General features: G+C 40.5%; 1 protein-coding gene across 5 annotated transcripts in view; it reads right to left on the reverse strand.

Moving 5' to 3' along the window:
* CSGALNACT2 (chondroitin sulfate N-acetylgalactosaminyltransferase 2) overlaps positions 1-15,173 on the reverse strand; it is a 48,894-nt gene extending 33,721 nt beyond the window's left edge. For 4 of the 5 annotated variants that reach the window (XM_031015568.3, XM_031015567.3, XM_063710139.1 and 1 more), the window contains exon 1: positions 14,024-15,173. The gene's annotated coding sequence lies outside the window, so the exon portion shown is untranslated. Of the gene's footprint in view, positions 1-2,827; positions 3,184-14,023 lie in introns of all 5 variants that reach the window. The other variant, XM_055352264.2, reaches the window with a different exon arrangement.
* Positions 15,174-17,556: the final 2,383 nt, after the last annotated feature.

A 17,556-nucleotide genomic window follows, 5' to 3' on the forward strand; every position in this document is an offset into this window, starting at 1 on the left:
AAATAAGAATACAAAACTAGTATTATTTCCAGGACTTAACCATACCTCAAAACCATAATCCCTAGCATAAGAAAACACTTGAATTTCATTATTTAAAAGATAAACCAAGCGGTATCTGTTTTAACTATTACTAGCCCATTTATTAGGAAAAAGAACTGAAAATGTGGAGACATAATCTTGTATAATAAAGATATACATACTTTAATTAATAAAGATATACATACTTAAGCATATTATACTCAAAACTGAAGTGAAACTGGGTAACAGAACTACCACTATCTTTTATTAATATGGTACCTCATATGTTTTCATTATATACACAATGTATTTTAGACTATGAGCTATAACTCAGACAATAGGTCACTACTGAAGGTTTACTTTTCAATAAAATAGAATGGAAATTATCAGTGGCAGTGTTAAAGCTAAGGTCATTTTTCTTCCTCTTTAAGGGAAATACAGGTTTTGAGATATCCTACTTAATATTACAGTTGAATATTTTCCAATAAAATGAAAGGATACTGTAATTACTTCAGAATGTAAATGTTAGTTGCATAATTCTGTGGTTATTAAAAATGAAAGATTTCAATTAAAATCTTATTTGCCTAGTTCCCGAAAGAAACTCTTTGGCCATAATCTAGAAGATCACATTATAGCTGTTCTATCATATAAATATATTAAGAATACTATAGAAAACATTTTTCTGTTGTTACATCTTGATTGTCATCATTCTATGAAATGTGTTTGTATCATGAATACGGTTCATTCACAGCCCAGAGTTAATCCCAACAAGCCTTCTAAGCACAAATGCAGATAGTTAAGTGTTTTGAGGAGAGAAAAGGATAATGTGAGGATGGGAAAATAAGCTGTTAAAGGTATGTAATATGAAGCCAAAGATCTCAGGATTGAAAGAAACCTTACAAGCCATCAATTCTAACTCTCTAAAACTGCTTAAAAAACTGACTTCCTTTTACAACCAAGATGAAGTAACGGGCCAGATTTACTCTCAGATTTGCTCTCTTTGGTTGTCTTGAAACAATCAAAAACAAACAAACAACTTTTCCTGCCAACAAACCCAAAATATGAAACAATGATTTTCAAGATATTTAACATCAGGTAACAAAGGACAGTGATCCCCAGAGAAACAAGAAACAAGTGGTTGCCAGCTTACTGCCTTAGTTTCTGAGCCACACAAGGAGGGGAACCTAAGCAGAGCCCAGCAGATTCCCTGAGTTCATGGAATGCAGCTCATAGTCTGAAGAGACCAGGGTATCTAGGATTAAAGCATATAGTACCAGAGTGGATACAGCTGCACGCAGAGAGAACTCCAGAAATCTGAATAGGATATCCCATGGGTATTTGGCAGAGCACTGATAAGTAAAGGCTTATGAGGCAACTAACGGGCTAAGGAAAGGACCACACACAAAATTAGAGGACACAGAACCCAGCATTCATACAGGGCCAGGATTAGTGCATGTTCCCAACAGACAGACTGGAAAAACTCAAAATTCCCAGGGCACTCGGTAGAGCACTCAAAAAAATCTTGTCTCAGTAGTGGGAAATAATTAGCTCTAGACTAAACATGGCACTAATCCTGCCAATACATCTTAAAAGCAAGACTTGAAAGGATCACATTATTTCCAAGTAATAGCACAACAAGCCTTAAGAATATTTATAAGAACATAGAAATATCCAGTACTCAATAAAATAAAATTCACAATATCTGGCATCTCAACAAAAATTACCAGGTATAAAAAAATATGATCCATAATGAAAAAAATCAACAATTAAAACTGACCAATGATTAGAACTGACAGATGTGGGAATCTGCAGAAAAAGGACACCAAAACAGCCATCATAACTGTATTTTTAAAATGATGTTTATGTTCAAAAATTTAAGTAGAGGTATGAATGACATAAAAGAGATCCAAGTTAAACTTCAGGAGATGAAAATTTCAGTGTCTGAGATGAAAAATACACTGAATGGGATTAATGGCAGATTAGATATTTTAGAAGAAAATATTAGTAAACTAGAGATGTAGCAACAGAAACTATGCAACATACAGAAAGAAAAAAAGAATCAAAAATATAAACAAAGCATTGATAAGCTCTGTGACAACTTCAAACAGCCTAATATACATGTAACTGGAGTCCCCAAAGAAGGGGGAAGGAGTCAGGAGAAATACTTAAACAAATAAGGCTGAAAATTTCCCAAATTTGATGGAAACTATAAACACACATAAGAAGCTCAACCAATCCCAAATAGCCATAAAGAAAATTATAGCAAGGTACATGATAATCAAATTGCTCAAATCCAATGTAAAGAGAAAATCTTTAAACTGGTCACATGAAAAATGCACATCACATACAAGGAACAAAAGATAATAATGACAGATTACTCTTTGAAAACTGAAAGTAATTAGACAGTGGAACAATAATCTTTAAAGAACTAAAAAGAAAAATATGCCAGCCTACAATTCTATACCCAGAAAAATTATCTTTGAAAAAGGCAAAATACTTTCTCTACATAAAAAGCTAAAGGAATTCATCACCATCATACCTGTACTATAAGTCTTTTAGGCAGAGGAACATAATACCAGAAAGGAATATGGATTTATACAAAGCAATGAAAAACATCATTAATGTTAACGACATTGGTAACATAAGATTTTTGCTCATTATTATCTAAATCTCTTCAAAAGATAACTGAATAAAATGGACAAAATCCTAGAAAGATAGAAACTAACAAAACTGATTTAAGAAGAAATACCAGATATGAATAGACTTATGACAAAAGATTGAATTAATAATAATAAAAAAAACTACTCACAATGAAAAGTCCAGGCCACGAGGCTTCACTGGTGGAATGTACCAAACATTTATTTATTATTACTATTATTTTTTTGAGACAGAGCTTCACTTTTGTTGCCCAGGCTGGAGTGCAATGGCGCGATCTCAGCTCACTGCAACCTCTGCCTCCCACGTTCAAGGGATTCTCCTGCCTCAGCCTGCCGAGTAGCTGGGATTACAGGCATGCACCACCACGCCTGGCTAATTCTGTATTTTTAGTAGAGATGGGGTTTCTCCATGTTGGTCAGGCTGGTCTTGAACTCTCGACCTCAGGTGATCCACCCGCCTCAGCCTCGAAAAGTGCTGGGATCACAGGCATGAGCCACCATGCCCAGCCTAGCAAACATTTAAATAAGAATTATTATTATTAAATAAGAATTATCTTCACAGACTCTTCCAAAAAATGGAAGAGGAAGCATTCTATAAGGTCAGTATCATCCTGCTACCAAATCCAGACATTAAAAGAAAACCATAGGCCAATATCCTATATGAATATAAATACAAAAATCCTCAACAAAATACTAGCAAAACGAACCCAGCAATATATAAGAGGGATCATACATCATGGCCAAATAAGATTTATCCCAGGACTGCAAGGTTGGTTTAACATCTGAAAATCAATTAATGCAATATACCATATCAATAGAAGACAAAATTCACTTGATCATCTCAACAGACATGGAAAAAGCATTTGACAAAATCCAACACCATTTCCTAATAAAAACCATTCAATAGGGGCTGGGTGCGGTGGCTCACACCTGTAATTCCAGCACTTTGGAAGGCCGAGGTGGGTGGATCACGAGGTCAGGAGATAGAGACCATCCTGGCTAGCACAATGAAACCCCGCCTCTACTAAAAATACAAAAAATTAGCCGGGTGTGGTGGTGGCATGCACCTGCAGTCCCAGCTACTCAGGAGGCTGAGTTAGGAGAATCACATGAACCTGGGAGGCAGAGGTTGCAGTGAGCCGAGATCACGCCACTGCACTGCAGCCTGGGCGACAAAGCGAGACTCTATCTCAAGAAACCAAACCAAACCAAACCAAACACCATTCAATAAACTAGAAGACACCTTCCTAATCTAAGAAAAGGGACCTACAAAAAACCCATAGCTAACATTGTATTTAATGATGAAAGACTGCATGCCTTCCCCCGAGATCAGGAATAAGACAAGGATGTCTGTTCTTGTCACTTCTATTTATATTGTACTAGAGGAGGTTGTAGCCAAGGCAATTAGGCAAGAAAATGAAATAAAAGGCATCCAGATTGGAAAGGAAGAAGTAAAACTATCCTTATTTGCAGATGATATGATCTGTATGCAGAAAATCCTAAGGAATTCACTAAAAATCTATTATAACTAATAAATGAGTTCAGCCAGTTGTAGGATACAATATCGATATACAAAAATCAACTGTATTTCTCTCTACATTAGCAACAAGCAATCTGAAAATGAAATTAAAAAAACAATCCTGTATACAATATGGCATCAAAAAGAATAAAATAGGAATAATGTTAACAAAAGAACTGCAAGACTTGTATTCATAGAAACTACAAAACATTGTTGGAAGAAAGTTAAGATTTAAATAAACAGAAAGACACCACACTCATGATTGGAAGGCTTAATATTGCTAAAATGGTAATATTCCCCAATTAATGTACAGATTAAACACAATCCTCTTCAAGAATCCCAGTGGACTTCTTGCAGAAATTGGCAAGCTGATCTTAAAATTTATACAAATTCAAGAAACCCAGAATAACCCAAATAATATTGAACAAGAAAAATGAAATTGGAGGAAAACACTTCCCAATTCCAAAAATTACTACAGAGCCACAGGTAATTAAGACAATGTGGTATGTCATAAAAATAGACATATAGTCAATGGAATGGAACTTAAAGCCCAAAAATAAATCATCACATTTATGGTTAGTTGATTTTCAACAAGAGTAGCAAGGCAGTTCAATGGGAGAAAGAATAGTTTTTTCAATAAATAGTACTGGGACAACTGGATATTTACAGGCAAAAGAATGAAACTAGACTCCTACTTCACACCACATTCAAAAATTATCTCAAAGTGGGTCAAATATCTGAATGTAAGAGTCAAAACTAGAAAACTCTTAAAACAAAACCTATGTGTAAATATTTGTGACCTTGGATCAGGCAACAGCTTCTTAGATATGACACCAAAGACAAAACAAATATTAACTGGACCTCATCAAAATAAAAAAACTTGTGTTGCAAAGGACATCATCAAGAAAGTGAAGAAATAACCCATACAATTAGAGAACATTTGTAAATCATGTGTCTGTCTTACTTTAAAAAGCAAAAAAAAAAAAAAAAAGATAACTCGACAAGCAAAAGATCTGAACAGACATTTCTCTGAGGAAGATATATAAATGGCCTATATAAATACATGAAAAGATGCTCAACACCATTAGCCAAAAAGGAAATGCAAATCAAAAGCACAATTAGATACCACTCCACATCCACTAGCATGTAATTCAAAGTGAATCATAGACCTAAATGGAAAAAAACCAAAAGCAAGCATAGGATAAAATCTTTGTCACTCTGAGTTAGGCAAAGATTTCTTAGATATGATATTCAATAGCATAAATGATAAATTGAATTTCATCAAAATTAGCAATCTGTGCTCTTTCAAAGACATTGTTAAGAGAATGAGAAGACAAGTGATGGACCTGGAGAAAATATGGGCAAAGCATGCAACTTATAAAGGACTTGTACCAAGAATATATTTTAAAATGATAAAAATGAAATAATAACAAACACAACTCAATTAAAATGTGGGAAAAGGCCTGAACCCTTCAAATAAACACTTGAAAAAGATGCTCAACATTGTTAGTCATTAGGGAAATGCAAATCAAACCATAAGACACCACTACACAGAAGGGCTAAAAATAGAATGGCTAACATTAAAAAGAATGACCATACCAAGTGTTGTTAACGTGGAAGGACTAGAACTTTCATACACTGCTGATGGGAATATAAAATAAGTTTTGTTAATAAGTTATGAACTTAACAAGTTAGATTATTTTCTTATTAAAAAAAAAAAGACAGGATCTTGCTCTGTTACCAGAGCTGTAGCGCAGTGCCTCTATCATATTATAGCTCAATGCAGCCTAACTCCTGGGCTCAAGCGATCCTCCTGCCTCAGCTTCCCGAGTATCTGGGGCTACAAGTGGGAGCCACTACACCTGGTGGGATGGCTAATATTGAGTGTCAACTTGACTGAACTGAAGGATACAAAGTATTGTTCATGGGTGTGTCTGTGAGGGTGTTGCCAAAGGAAATTAACATTTGAGTCAGTGGACTGGGAGGGGTAGACCCACACTCAATCTGGTTGGGCACCATCTAATCAGCTGCCAGCGGGGGTAGAATAAAGCAGGCAGGAGAAGATGGAAGGGCTGACTTGCTGAGTCTTATGGACTTCATCTTTCTCCCATGCTGGATGCTTCCTGCCCTAGAACATCAGACTCCAAGTTCTTTAGCTTTTGGACTCTTGGACTTACACCAGTGGTTTTCCAGGGGCTCTTGGGCCTTTGGCTGCACAGACTGAAGGCTGCACTGTTAGCTTCCCTGCTTTAGGGACTCGGACTGATCCACCACTGGCTTTCTTGCTCCTCAACTTGCTGATGACCTATCATGGGACTTCACCTTGTGATGGTGTGAGTCAATTCTCCTTAATAAACTCCCTTTCATATATACATATATCCTCTTAGTTCTGTCCCTCTAGAGAACCCTGACTAATACACTTGGCTAATTAAAAAAAAGCCTTTTTTTAGAGAGAGAGTCTTGCTATGTAGTCCAGGCCAAGTTTCTTAATAAGTGAGTAAGCCTACTCATATGATCCAGCCATTCCATTCCTAGATATTTACCTAAAAGAAATGAAAGCACATATTCATACTATTAAAATAAGATGGAGACCAGGTCTATAAATCCCCTGGACAAAGCCAGTTAAGCCATTAAAACAACCTTGACCTTGCAAATATAAGCAATAGAAGCAAAACTTAATTTGGGCTGTTTGCAAATGTAAACTTTGGTTATTTTTTGTCTGTGCCTATATTAAAGAAAAATCAGGCTGGGCATGCTGGCTCATGCCTGTAAGCACCTTGGGAGGTTGAAGCAGGAGGATCACTTGAGGCCAGAATTTGAGATCAGCCTGGGCAATATAGCTAGCGAGACCTTGCCTCTATAAGAAATTAAAAAATTAGCCAGGCGTGGCGGTGCATGTCTGTAGTTCATGTTGTCCTGGTTACTTGAGAGGCTGAGGTGGGAGGATCACTTGAGCCCAGGAGTTCAAAGCTGCAGTGAGCTACGATTGCACTAAAGCACTCTAGCTCTGTCTCTTAAAAAAAAAAAAAAAAAAAAAAAGAAACAAACAAACTTAGGCTACGCCAATTAGAAGCCATCAACTAACTTACATAACTAGGGACTTTCCAATAGGATGGACTAAACAAGGCAACTATATAAATATAATTAATCAAATATTTTCTTTGCCTTGCTTCCTTGTTCATCCTATAGAAGTCTTCCGCTTGCATTCCTTTGGTGGAGTCCCAAATCACTTTTGATTTGTTGCTGTCTGATTCAGGAATTGCTGTTTGCTCAGACAAAACTCTTTAAAATTTTATTCTGCCTCAGTTTATACTTTAACAATACCAAAACCTGTACACAAATGTTCATAGCAGCTTCTATGTGTAGAGCCCAAAACCAGAAACAACCCAGGGTCCACCAACAGGTGAATGGACAAACTGTAGTAAAACAGACACACAATGGAACACTGCTTAGCAATAAAAAGGAATAAACTCTGACACATGCTTCACCATGGATAAATATCAACAATTACTCTGAGTAATAGGAGCCAGGCAACAGAAGTACTTACTATATGATTCTATTTATATAAAATTTTAGAAAATGCAAGGTAATTTGTAGTTAACTGAAAGTAAATCAGTCAATGATTGCCTGTGGGAGGTGGTACCAGGAAGGAATTATAAAAAGGGATGAAAAAACTTTTGGGAGTAATGGATTTGCTCATTACTTTGGTTGTAGTGATGATTTCACAGGTGTATACGTATGTTAAAACTTATCAAATTGCACACTTTAAATATGTGTAGTTTATTTTATGTCAATTATACCTCAATGAAGCTGTTTAAAAAATAAAGCCAAGTCAGATTCAGTAGTAGTGCCAAAAAGGCATTTGTAAAACAACAACAAAAAAAACCCCTCCAGTTTGTTTACTGAAGTATAAAGATTTGTTGATTATGAATTTGCATTTAAAAAACAAAACTAAGCCCCTCATCTCCCCAAAAATAGAGTACTACATATTTACGTATTCCTCTAAAGGTCTTACCATATCTTTTCTCCTTGCCTTGTGACTTGGAGACAACAGAAGTGTTAAAGACAGTTAATGCTACAGCACTGGTCCCTTACATAATAATAAGACCCTTAAGGAGTTTTTACTTAATCTTGATTATACATAATTTTTGGTACTATGAACACAAATGTTATGCATCATTTCCAGGACATGTACATTGCATGCAGTATGTCAAGCTAACTTGGAAGACTAATCTACTGCCCTCTGAAAGATATAATCCATTTAAGTCTATTATAAAACATATTCTGTATAATCTTCCTAAATTTTCTGCACAGAACAATTTCTCATTAAGGTTTTCAAAAACTAAATTTATAATTTTGAGTTCATTTTTTACAAAGCAAAAACAAAGCCACACAATTATTTGGAAAACATAACCAGTCAGAAAACTAAACCATTATGAAGTGTAAATATCTAGGAAGGAGGAGATCAGAATGTTTCATTTCTTGATAAATTCTTGATTACTTGGTAAGTATTACAGTGATGCATGGGTTGTCAACATGTTATTGAATAAGTGGTCTGTAAGTACTGATCATCTGAAAGCAGCACTTTTTCAACAAATACTTGATTACCTACTGTGTGTCAGGCACTGTGCTGAGTACCAAGGACAAGTAATATCAAATGGATCCTTTTAACAGCGTGTTTCTGGAGAAAACTATAATCATGGTACCTGGATTTCAGCAAGACAAAGGAGAAAAATGTGCCAAACTGTGGCACAGCAAAAACCAGTTAAAGAGTCAAGTGTAACAGCTACTTAATAGCTATGTAATCTTGGGCATAACACTTCACCTCTCAGGGCCTCCTCTCAAAAATGAGGCAGTTTTGCCTGAACAGTCAATGTTCCTTCCAAGATATTATGATTCCCTTAGTTAAACCACACACACACACACACACACACACACACATATTTTTGGAGAGCAAACTTGATTTAAATGCACAGGCCGTTTAATCCAGCAATTCACAATTCCACTTTCCTGATTCTATACTACAGAAGTATCCATACTACTATATAAAGTCACATACATAGGATGTTTATCAGTGTTACACGTAACAGCAAAATAAAATTATAAGCAACTTAATGTTCATCAATAGAGGAAAGGTTAAATTAACTGAAGACATTTATACAACAGAATATTTTAAAGGAATTAGGTACATCTTTATGTGCTGATGTAGATAATACCTACAAAATGGTGTTACCATGTTGCAACTATTTTTTCTCAGTTTGTCTTGTCCACAATAGGCTTGGGAGCCAGATGGCCTGAATTCAAAGATCTGCATCATGGTTTTCTACTCTTCATTACAGACAAATTCCATAATATATGTAAACTTCAGTTTCCTCCTCTGTTAAGTGGGAATAATTACAGAACCTACCTTAGAGTATAATTATAACACTTATTCAAGTAAAACATGACAAGCATAAGTGCTCAGTAAGTGTTAGATATTATTTCCTATTAAGCAAAGTTTTGTTGGTGGTGGTGGTGGTGGTAATAGACTCAGATCTATCAATCTTTTCCCATTTCTTGATTTTAGCTTCCCTACCTGAAGTAATCCTAATAAAAGTAATTTTTCCCTCAAATAGATAGCTAATTCTTGCCATTTATCATGCAATCCATGCTCTTGTCACTAGTTTGAAATGCCATCTTTATCATTAGCAAAATTCCTATATATGCATAAGTCCATTTCTGACCTCTAAACCAGGAATCAGCAAATATTTTAGGTCAGACAGTAAATGTCACAACCAGTTGATTCTGCCTTTGCAGCACAAAAGCAGTCACAGACGATAGGTAAGTGAATGAGTATAGTTGTGTTCCAAGGGACACTGAAATTTGAACTTCATATAATTTTCATGGGTCATGAAGCATTATTTTTTCTCCCCAAAGCATTAAAAAGTATAGGGCTGGGCACGGTGGCTCACGCGTGTAATCCCAGCACTTTGGGAGGCTGAGGCAGGCAGATCACGAGGTCAGGAGTTCAAGACCAGCCTGAGGAACACGGTGAAACCCCGTCTCTACTAAAAATTAGCCGGGCATGGTGGCATGCACCTGTAATCCCAGCTACTCAGGAAGCTGAGGCAGGAGAATCACTTGAACCCAGGAAACAGAGGTTGCAGTGAGCCAAGATCACGCCACTGCACTCCAGCCTGGGCAACAGAGTGAGACTCTGTCTCAAAAATAAATAAATAAATAAACAAATAAATAAATACAAAATTAAAAAAATAAAAAGTGTAAAAGCCAGTCTTAGATCACAGGCTATACTAAAACAGGCAGCCAGCCATACTGGCAATCCCTGCTTTAACTTCTAAAAAATTTTTACACTTTAAAAATTTCACAAAATAAATACATGTGATAAAAAGGTTAAACATCATATAAGGGCACACAACCCCAATCCCTTCTGTGAGCTGGTAGGGAAGAAGAGTGGGGAACAGTCAGCAAACCTAACACATCTTTCCATAAGCTCTCAGAAAAGGCATACTTCTTGTTCGTCCCCACTGTACAGACAAAGAAACAGACCAGAGAGGGAAGGGTTGATCTATATTTGCCAGTCCTTTGTCCTCTGATACTTATTTCTCCCTGGCTCAGGCTGCCCAAGACTGTGCCTGGATACTCCTACCTTTGGGATCTCTGTTATCTCTGTGGTTATTTCTTCTTTTCCTATTTCTAATGCCTCCTGGAACTCCTATTAGATGTATATTGACTCTTCTAGATCTACTTTGCATGTCATGGCTAGTCCTTCCCACTTTCTTTTTTTTGAGACAGTTTCACTGTCAGCCAGGCTGAAGTGCAGTGGCAGCCTCCACTGCCTGAACAGCTGGGACGACAGGTGTGCACTACCATACTGCTAATTTTAAAAATGATTTGTGGCCAGGTGCGGTGGCTCACGCCTGTAATCCCAGCACTTTGGGAGGCTGAGGCAGGTGGATCATGAGGTCAGGAGATCGAGACTATCCTGGCTAACATGGTGAAACCCCGTCTCTAGTAAAAATACAAAAATTAGCCGGGCATGGTGGCGGGTGCCTGTAGTCCCAGCTACTCGGGAGGCTGAGGCAGGAGAATGGCGTGAACCTGGGAGGTGGAGCTCGCAGTAAGCCGAGATGGCGCCACTGCACTCCAGCCTGGGCAACAGAGCCAGACTCCGTCTCAAAAAAAAAAAAAAAATTATTTGTAGAGACAGGGTCTCATTATGTTGCCTAGGCTGCTCTCAAATTCCTGGAATCCAGCGATCCTCCTGCCTCGGCCTTCCAAAGTGTTGGAATTACAGGCATGAGCCACCACACCTGGCCCTTTCCTACTTTCCATGTTTAAATATTCAAGAATCAATTGCTTTTTTTTATGGCAGCCTGTATGTGTTCAGTAGGCATAACACCTTAACAAATTTGAAGATACTACTTACTTTAAAGTTTTCTTTTGTCTTACATTAGCTCCACTGCTTCAGTGCCTAGTTCTGTATTTGTTTGGTCTGAAGCTTCTCTTAGATGCTACTGATTTCCCACAAATGTTTAGTGATTTTTGTTGTGTGTTCACATTATAAATGTGCTAGTAGTATCTCAGTCCATATGAAAATCACTGTACTCCTGCTGTGAATTCACATTTGTAACTAGCCCTATAATTCAATTTTACACTTATACCTAGTGCTTGTGTAGCATGACAATAACAATGTAAGTTCTTTGACTTGCAGTCCCATGATTCTTCAATCCACTTTCAGTCATATCCTTTTGGTATTTCATTTCCTCTAAAAAACCACTAACTTGAGTAATACAGTTCTTAAGTAAATGTTATGCTAAACTTCAGAGTCAGATCCTCACCAGCTCTAACAGACTTGTCTAACAGTTAAACAAACAATGACAGTCCGACAGAAGACAGTCATAAATGTGCAATTCAAAGGGTAAATAATAACATGGTAATGAATGAATCACTTACGTCTTGAACTCATAATAGTTATGCTTTTTTTAAACCAACCTTGAATGTTATATTAGTTAAAATAACAAATTGTATTACATTAAAAAAAAGATGACTCCATGTTGGTTAAATTTTCTGCCTTTGGTTGGTAATGGTATGGTTGGTAATGACACCATGTTGGTAATTTTCTGCTTATGCCATGACTCAGTCATTCTATAGCTGACAGAAATGCATACAGATGCTCACCAAGACATTTAATTTACAAGAATGTCCACAGTACTCTTTTTTTTTTTTCTTTTTGAGACCGAGTCAGGCTCTGTCATCCAGGCTGGAGTGCAGTGGCACGATCTCGGCTCACTGCAACCTCCACCTCCCGCCTCAGCCTCCCAAGTAGCTGGGCTTACAGGCGCCCGCCACCACGCCTGGCTAATTTTTGTATTTTTAGTAGAGATGCGGTTTCACCATGTTTGCCAGGCTGGTCTCGAACTCCTGACCAAGTGATCCACCTGCCTCGGCCTCCCCAAGCGCTGGGATAAAAGGCCTGAGCCACCACGCCAGGCCCACAGTATTCTTAATATCCAAAACACATCATATACAAAAATGTCCATCAACTGAAGAGTAGTCACATATTATTCAATAGACTATTACACAATAATAATACAATACCATGAAATAGCATGGGTGTGTCCCACAAACAATATGCTGAGAATACTATGTGATTCCATTAACATGAAGCTCAAAACAGAGAAAACTAAAAGCAGATAAGAGAAGTTAGAATACAGATGGGAAAACAAGGATATAACTGACTTGGAAGAAGCACAGGAAAACAGGATGATGGAAATGTTCTACGGTTATAATTTGATATATCTGGTGGTTCCACAGGGTAATAAGTATGTAAAAATTCATTGAGCTGTACAATTAAGATTCGTGCTCTTATTGATTTCATATGTATTTTATGCCTCGACAAAAACAAAGAGAAAAATGCAGCTTCTAAACTGGTTGGAACTGTGTTTATTTAGGCCGAAATCCTCTGAGCCACAAATACTGGAAATCCAACATCTTTTTTCATTCTTTTAGTTACATGACAACTTTAAACAAATGGTACAAGAACAATAATACAAAATGAACGCTAACACTCAGTCCTAAAATACTTGGCTTCTTACTTCAAAGATCGAAGCTACTATTTTAATACAACATTCAAAAAACAACATTAATTACCAGACATGAAGGCCCTGCTCCCGCGAGCCTTGAATGACGGTGAAACGTCACGACATCCCACATCTATCTCAAAAGCACGCTAGAAAATGCCTCCAAGTTTAACAAGCCAAGGACTCAGGAAGAGAAGCTTCAGATGTATAATCAACCTATCATACCGCCAATACCATCATCACAAATAGAAGTATCACTGTCGTGCTTCCTGCGTTGCTCAAGGGTAGACTCATTTTTAAGGTGCATTCTCCGACAACGCCAGAGGCTCCCCGTCTCCTCCGCCCCACTGAGCCCTCCACGACAGAGCATCTTTACCGGCGCTCGCTCTGCCATCTACAGATAAAGAGGGGCTGAGGGCAGAACTATTTTAACGCGATGACGAGGTCACCACTGATTAAAAAGTTTATCCACTGAGAGGAGCAGAGATGGTGATGAATAGGTAAAAACAAAACGAAACAAAACAAAACCCAACACTGACAAGCTAACCAATCGTCTCTGGCCGCGCTTTCCCTAAAACCGGAGCCGACTCCGGCAGGCTCATCCCTGAGAGACAGGGCCCCCCGCAGGACCGGTCCGCTAGGCGACCCCACCCGACCAGACAGGAGCCCGCAGCCCCGGCGCCCGCACCGCCCGGGCCGGAGCCGGCGGGAGTCGCGGACCGGCTGGCGAGGCCGGGCCAGGTACTCACCGGGCTCGCCCGCTCTGCTTTCCGCCGCTTCCTGCGCCGCGGGCACAGCAGGGCGGCGCCTCACGCCTTGGGGCCGCCGCCGCCTCAGCCACCCACCCCCCAGGCGCGCCGCCGCGCCTGAGAGGCCACTTCCGGCGCGCGCGAGGAAATGAGGCCGCCGCGCGCCCGCGGCCCCGCCCAGGAAGCTCCGCCACTGGCAGCTGGGTACCGATTCATCACCGACGTGTTAAAGTATCCGTGTGTGTGCCTCCAAAAACCGTTTGTGGAGACAGCAGAGTGCCCGAGGCAGGAAACCGCTCCGGCTTGGAGGCGCCCCTGCCCGGACTCGTGGACTGCAGCGCTGTCCCGCCCGGAAGCCGATCCTGGGAGTCCGAGCGGGGCCGCGGGGCCTGCGTGGCAGCCGAGCCGAGGGCTTCGGGCCGCGGGGCTGTGGAGCGCCCCTTGGCGCTTGGCCGCCGGCAGCCGTGAGCGCATCACTGCATTTCCCTGGAGGAATTCCTCATCTGTTGAATGAGGGAGTTGAGGCGGACACGCTGGGAAATGGCTTCGAGCTCACACACTGATTTTCGTGAGTGGAAAGAGAAGCCCTTTCCTAGGCGTCTTCCATACCACTGCATGTTCCAGGGTCCTCCCCGGCCTCTCTGACGCCCACGCCACCCCGAGCACGGCCTAAGCGGGCGAGCGAAGGCGCGACGGCGCCGAGAGCCGGCTCTGGTGGGTGCCGGGCGCGTCACCGCGGGCTGGCGGGGGAGGGGACGCTGGGAAGCCCTCCAGAAAGAGGAGCCGCCACCGAGCAAATTCTCATCTGCCACGCACCGCAGAGCCTCGCCCTCCGCCGCCAGCATTTTCTTTCTTTGTTCTCCTAGCCCTACAAACGCTGGGTTTCCTTTCTCATTCGTGGACTTTTTTCCCTGGATCCTTCTTACTGCTCCTACCCTGTGGCCGCACGTCTGGCAGATGCGCGGCGGGCGCTGCCTGAACCCCCGAATCCTCACAAGCCTCTGTGCAGCGGCCACGGCCCTCAGCTAGCGGCGGGGAGACTGAAGCCGCAGGGTCAGGGTTAGTTGCCACATGTTTTAAATTCCTATCCAAACTTCCATTATATTTGTTTTTATTTATTTATTCATCTATTTTTTGAGACAGGGTCCCGCTCTGTCGCCCAGGCTGGAGTGCAGTGGAGCGATCACGGTTCACTGCAGCCTCCCCACCTCCGACTCCAGCGATCCTCTCGCCTCAGCCTCCCGAGTAGCTGGGACCACAGGTGCATGCCACCATGCCCGGCTAATTGTTAATATTTTTTTTGGTAGAGATGGGGCCTCCCTCTGTTGCCTAGGCTGGCCTTGAACTCCTGGGCTCAAGCGATCTTCCAGCTTCGGCCTCCCAAAGTGCTGGCATTACAGGCGTGAGTCACCCCGCCTGGCAAGAATTGTTTTGAAACTAACTGAGGTTCTCCCATCAATGGATTTAAATTGTTACTTTTTAATGATTTTTTTTTAAGTAGCCAAATACTACATGTATGTAATTTGAATGTGGAGAGAAGATAATGCATGATTCAAATTATGTGGCTGATCATGGGTGATACACTGGGATATAGTTGTAAAATAAGTAGTTCTCCTAGGGAAAATATTAAAGTACAACTGTGTTGGGTTTAATATCAGAAAAATGTAATTAAAAACATTTCCTGCCAATAATTTCCAATCTGATACTTAAACAAAACAAAACAATAAAAGTTTCCCATCTCCTTCGGGCCTTTTAAATTTCTACCAAAAGCAAGTGATGCTGGCTGATTCCCCTGCTATAGCAAGTTGTGAATAAATAGCCTTTGCTGGTTTCCACAGTTTTCCTGGTGATCCCATGGTAAGTCTGTACTGCTTGTCCCTGAGGTCCCCAGGCTTCCACCCGTTGTGCCACCCAGAGGCCCCTCATGCCTCCATGTTCTCGGCCTATCAGGTGCGCCGATGTGGTCAGCACTAGGGCTCACCTCACTCTGCGTGGAGGTCTCTGGCTATTTATTCTCAGTTTGGTACTCTGGTTTTGTTATTGATTCTCATTTGTCTGGCATCTCTAGTGGAATCAGGCCATTCTTTTTATCCCTTTTCACTGTATTTTTTGTTAGTGTTTAGTGTTATGCTGTCAAAAAGTGCTGCTTGTCATAAGAAGGAAAACCATAGGAAAGGACACAGGCATGGGGCTCATAAGCCTCTTGTTTGAGCCAGCCTCGCAGCTCATGATTTAGCAGTTCTCATCACACCGGCCTCTAACTTGGAGAAACTTTGCTGTGGGTTTCCAGTAAAACTGAATGAGGTTCTCCTTCCATCTCGCTTTCATGTCCTGAGAGACACAAACATTCCATTTCTCGCCAGCCTCACCAGCCAGCATTCATGGTGTTGTCTAAGTTTAAATCTCCTCCTCCAGGAAAAACTCCTGCTTCTTACATATACTCTCTTAACAATTCTAATTCTTACGCCCATCTCTGAAAAGCATTAACTTCACCAAGGTTGATTTGGTGAAGATCTTATTTGGAGAACATCTAACTTGAACAAAATTGCTCATTTGAGAGACGCCTTAGAAACTAAAGAGAATAAGATTTCTTAGGCCCAATGAGCAGCCTTTTTTGATTGGTAGTCAGAGGTCTCCAAATGATATTCTGATTCAAAAAGTGCTTCCCTGAAAGACTCTTTGGCTAAAGCTAATGAGCGATTTGGCAAATTTAAGCAGCAACGACCTAGACTCATTTTCCTAGTAAATCCTTCTGCTTATCATCCATTTGCTTCCCTAATACAGCTCTCCCTCTTCTCCCCCTTATCCTTCTGATCTCTTCCCTTCCACACATCTGTCCACACTTCCCTTCTCTTCCTCTTGTCCAGATCCCTGCCCTTTCACAACAACCCTCCTATGACCCCAGGATGCCAGCTGCCTCTCTGAAGGCCTATTCCTCCATGAGCCCCATATACAGACAACTGTGGAATTTAAACCTTAGACCCAAGCTAAATTAATAACCATAATTAAGGATTTCCCCAAACCCAGGCAAGATCAGCAACTATGCATAAAATAATTAAGAATACTTTGGCCAGGCACTATGGCTCACACCTGTAATCCCATCATTTTAGAAGGTGAATCAGTGAGGACCGCCTGAGCCTACAAGTTAGACCAGCATGAGCAACATAGTGAGATCTCCATCTCTATGGAAAAAAAAAAAACCCAGGCATGGTAGTGTGTGCCTGTAGTCCTAGCTACTCAAGAGGCTAGATGGGAGGATCACTTGCGCCCAGGAGGTTGAGGCTGCAGTGAGCCATGATTGCACCACGGCACTCTAGCCTTGGTGGCAGAGCAAGACCCTATTGCAAAGCGGCGGGGGGAAGCATGTGACCCAGTGTTACCTAACCCATATCAACTTGTACACATTGACCAGAACCTTGCATGCTAAATCCTGAATGGCAAAAGTTGACTAGACTCCCCCAAAAGGGATCCTAGGATCCCACTGTCCACAATAAAATTGAAGAGTTAACAAAGAGGCTCAAAACATAGGGCAA

This window comes from Gorilla gorilla, chromosome 8 (assembly GCF_029281585.2).
Source record: "Gorilla gorilla gorilla isolate KB3781 chromosome 8, NHGRI_mGorGor1-v2.1_pri, whole genome shotgun sequence".
NCBI classification, from domain to species: domain Eukaryota; kingdom Metazoa; phylum Chordata; class Mammalia; order Primates; family Hominidae; genus Gorilla; species Gorilla gorilla.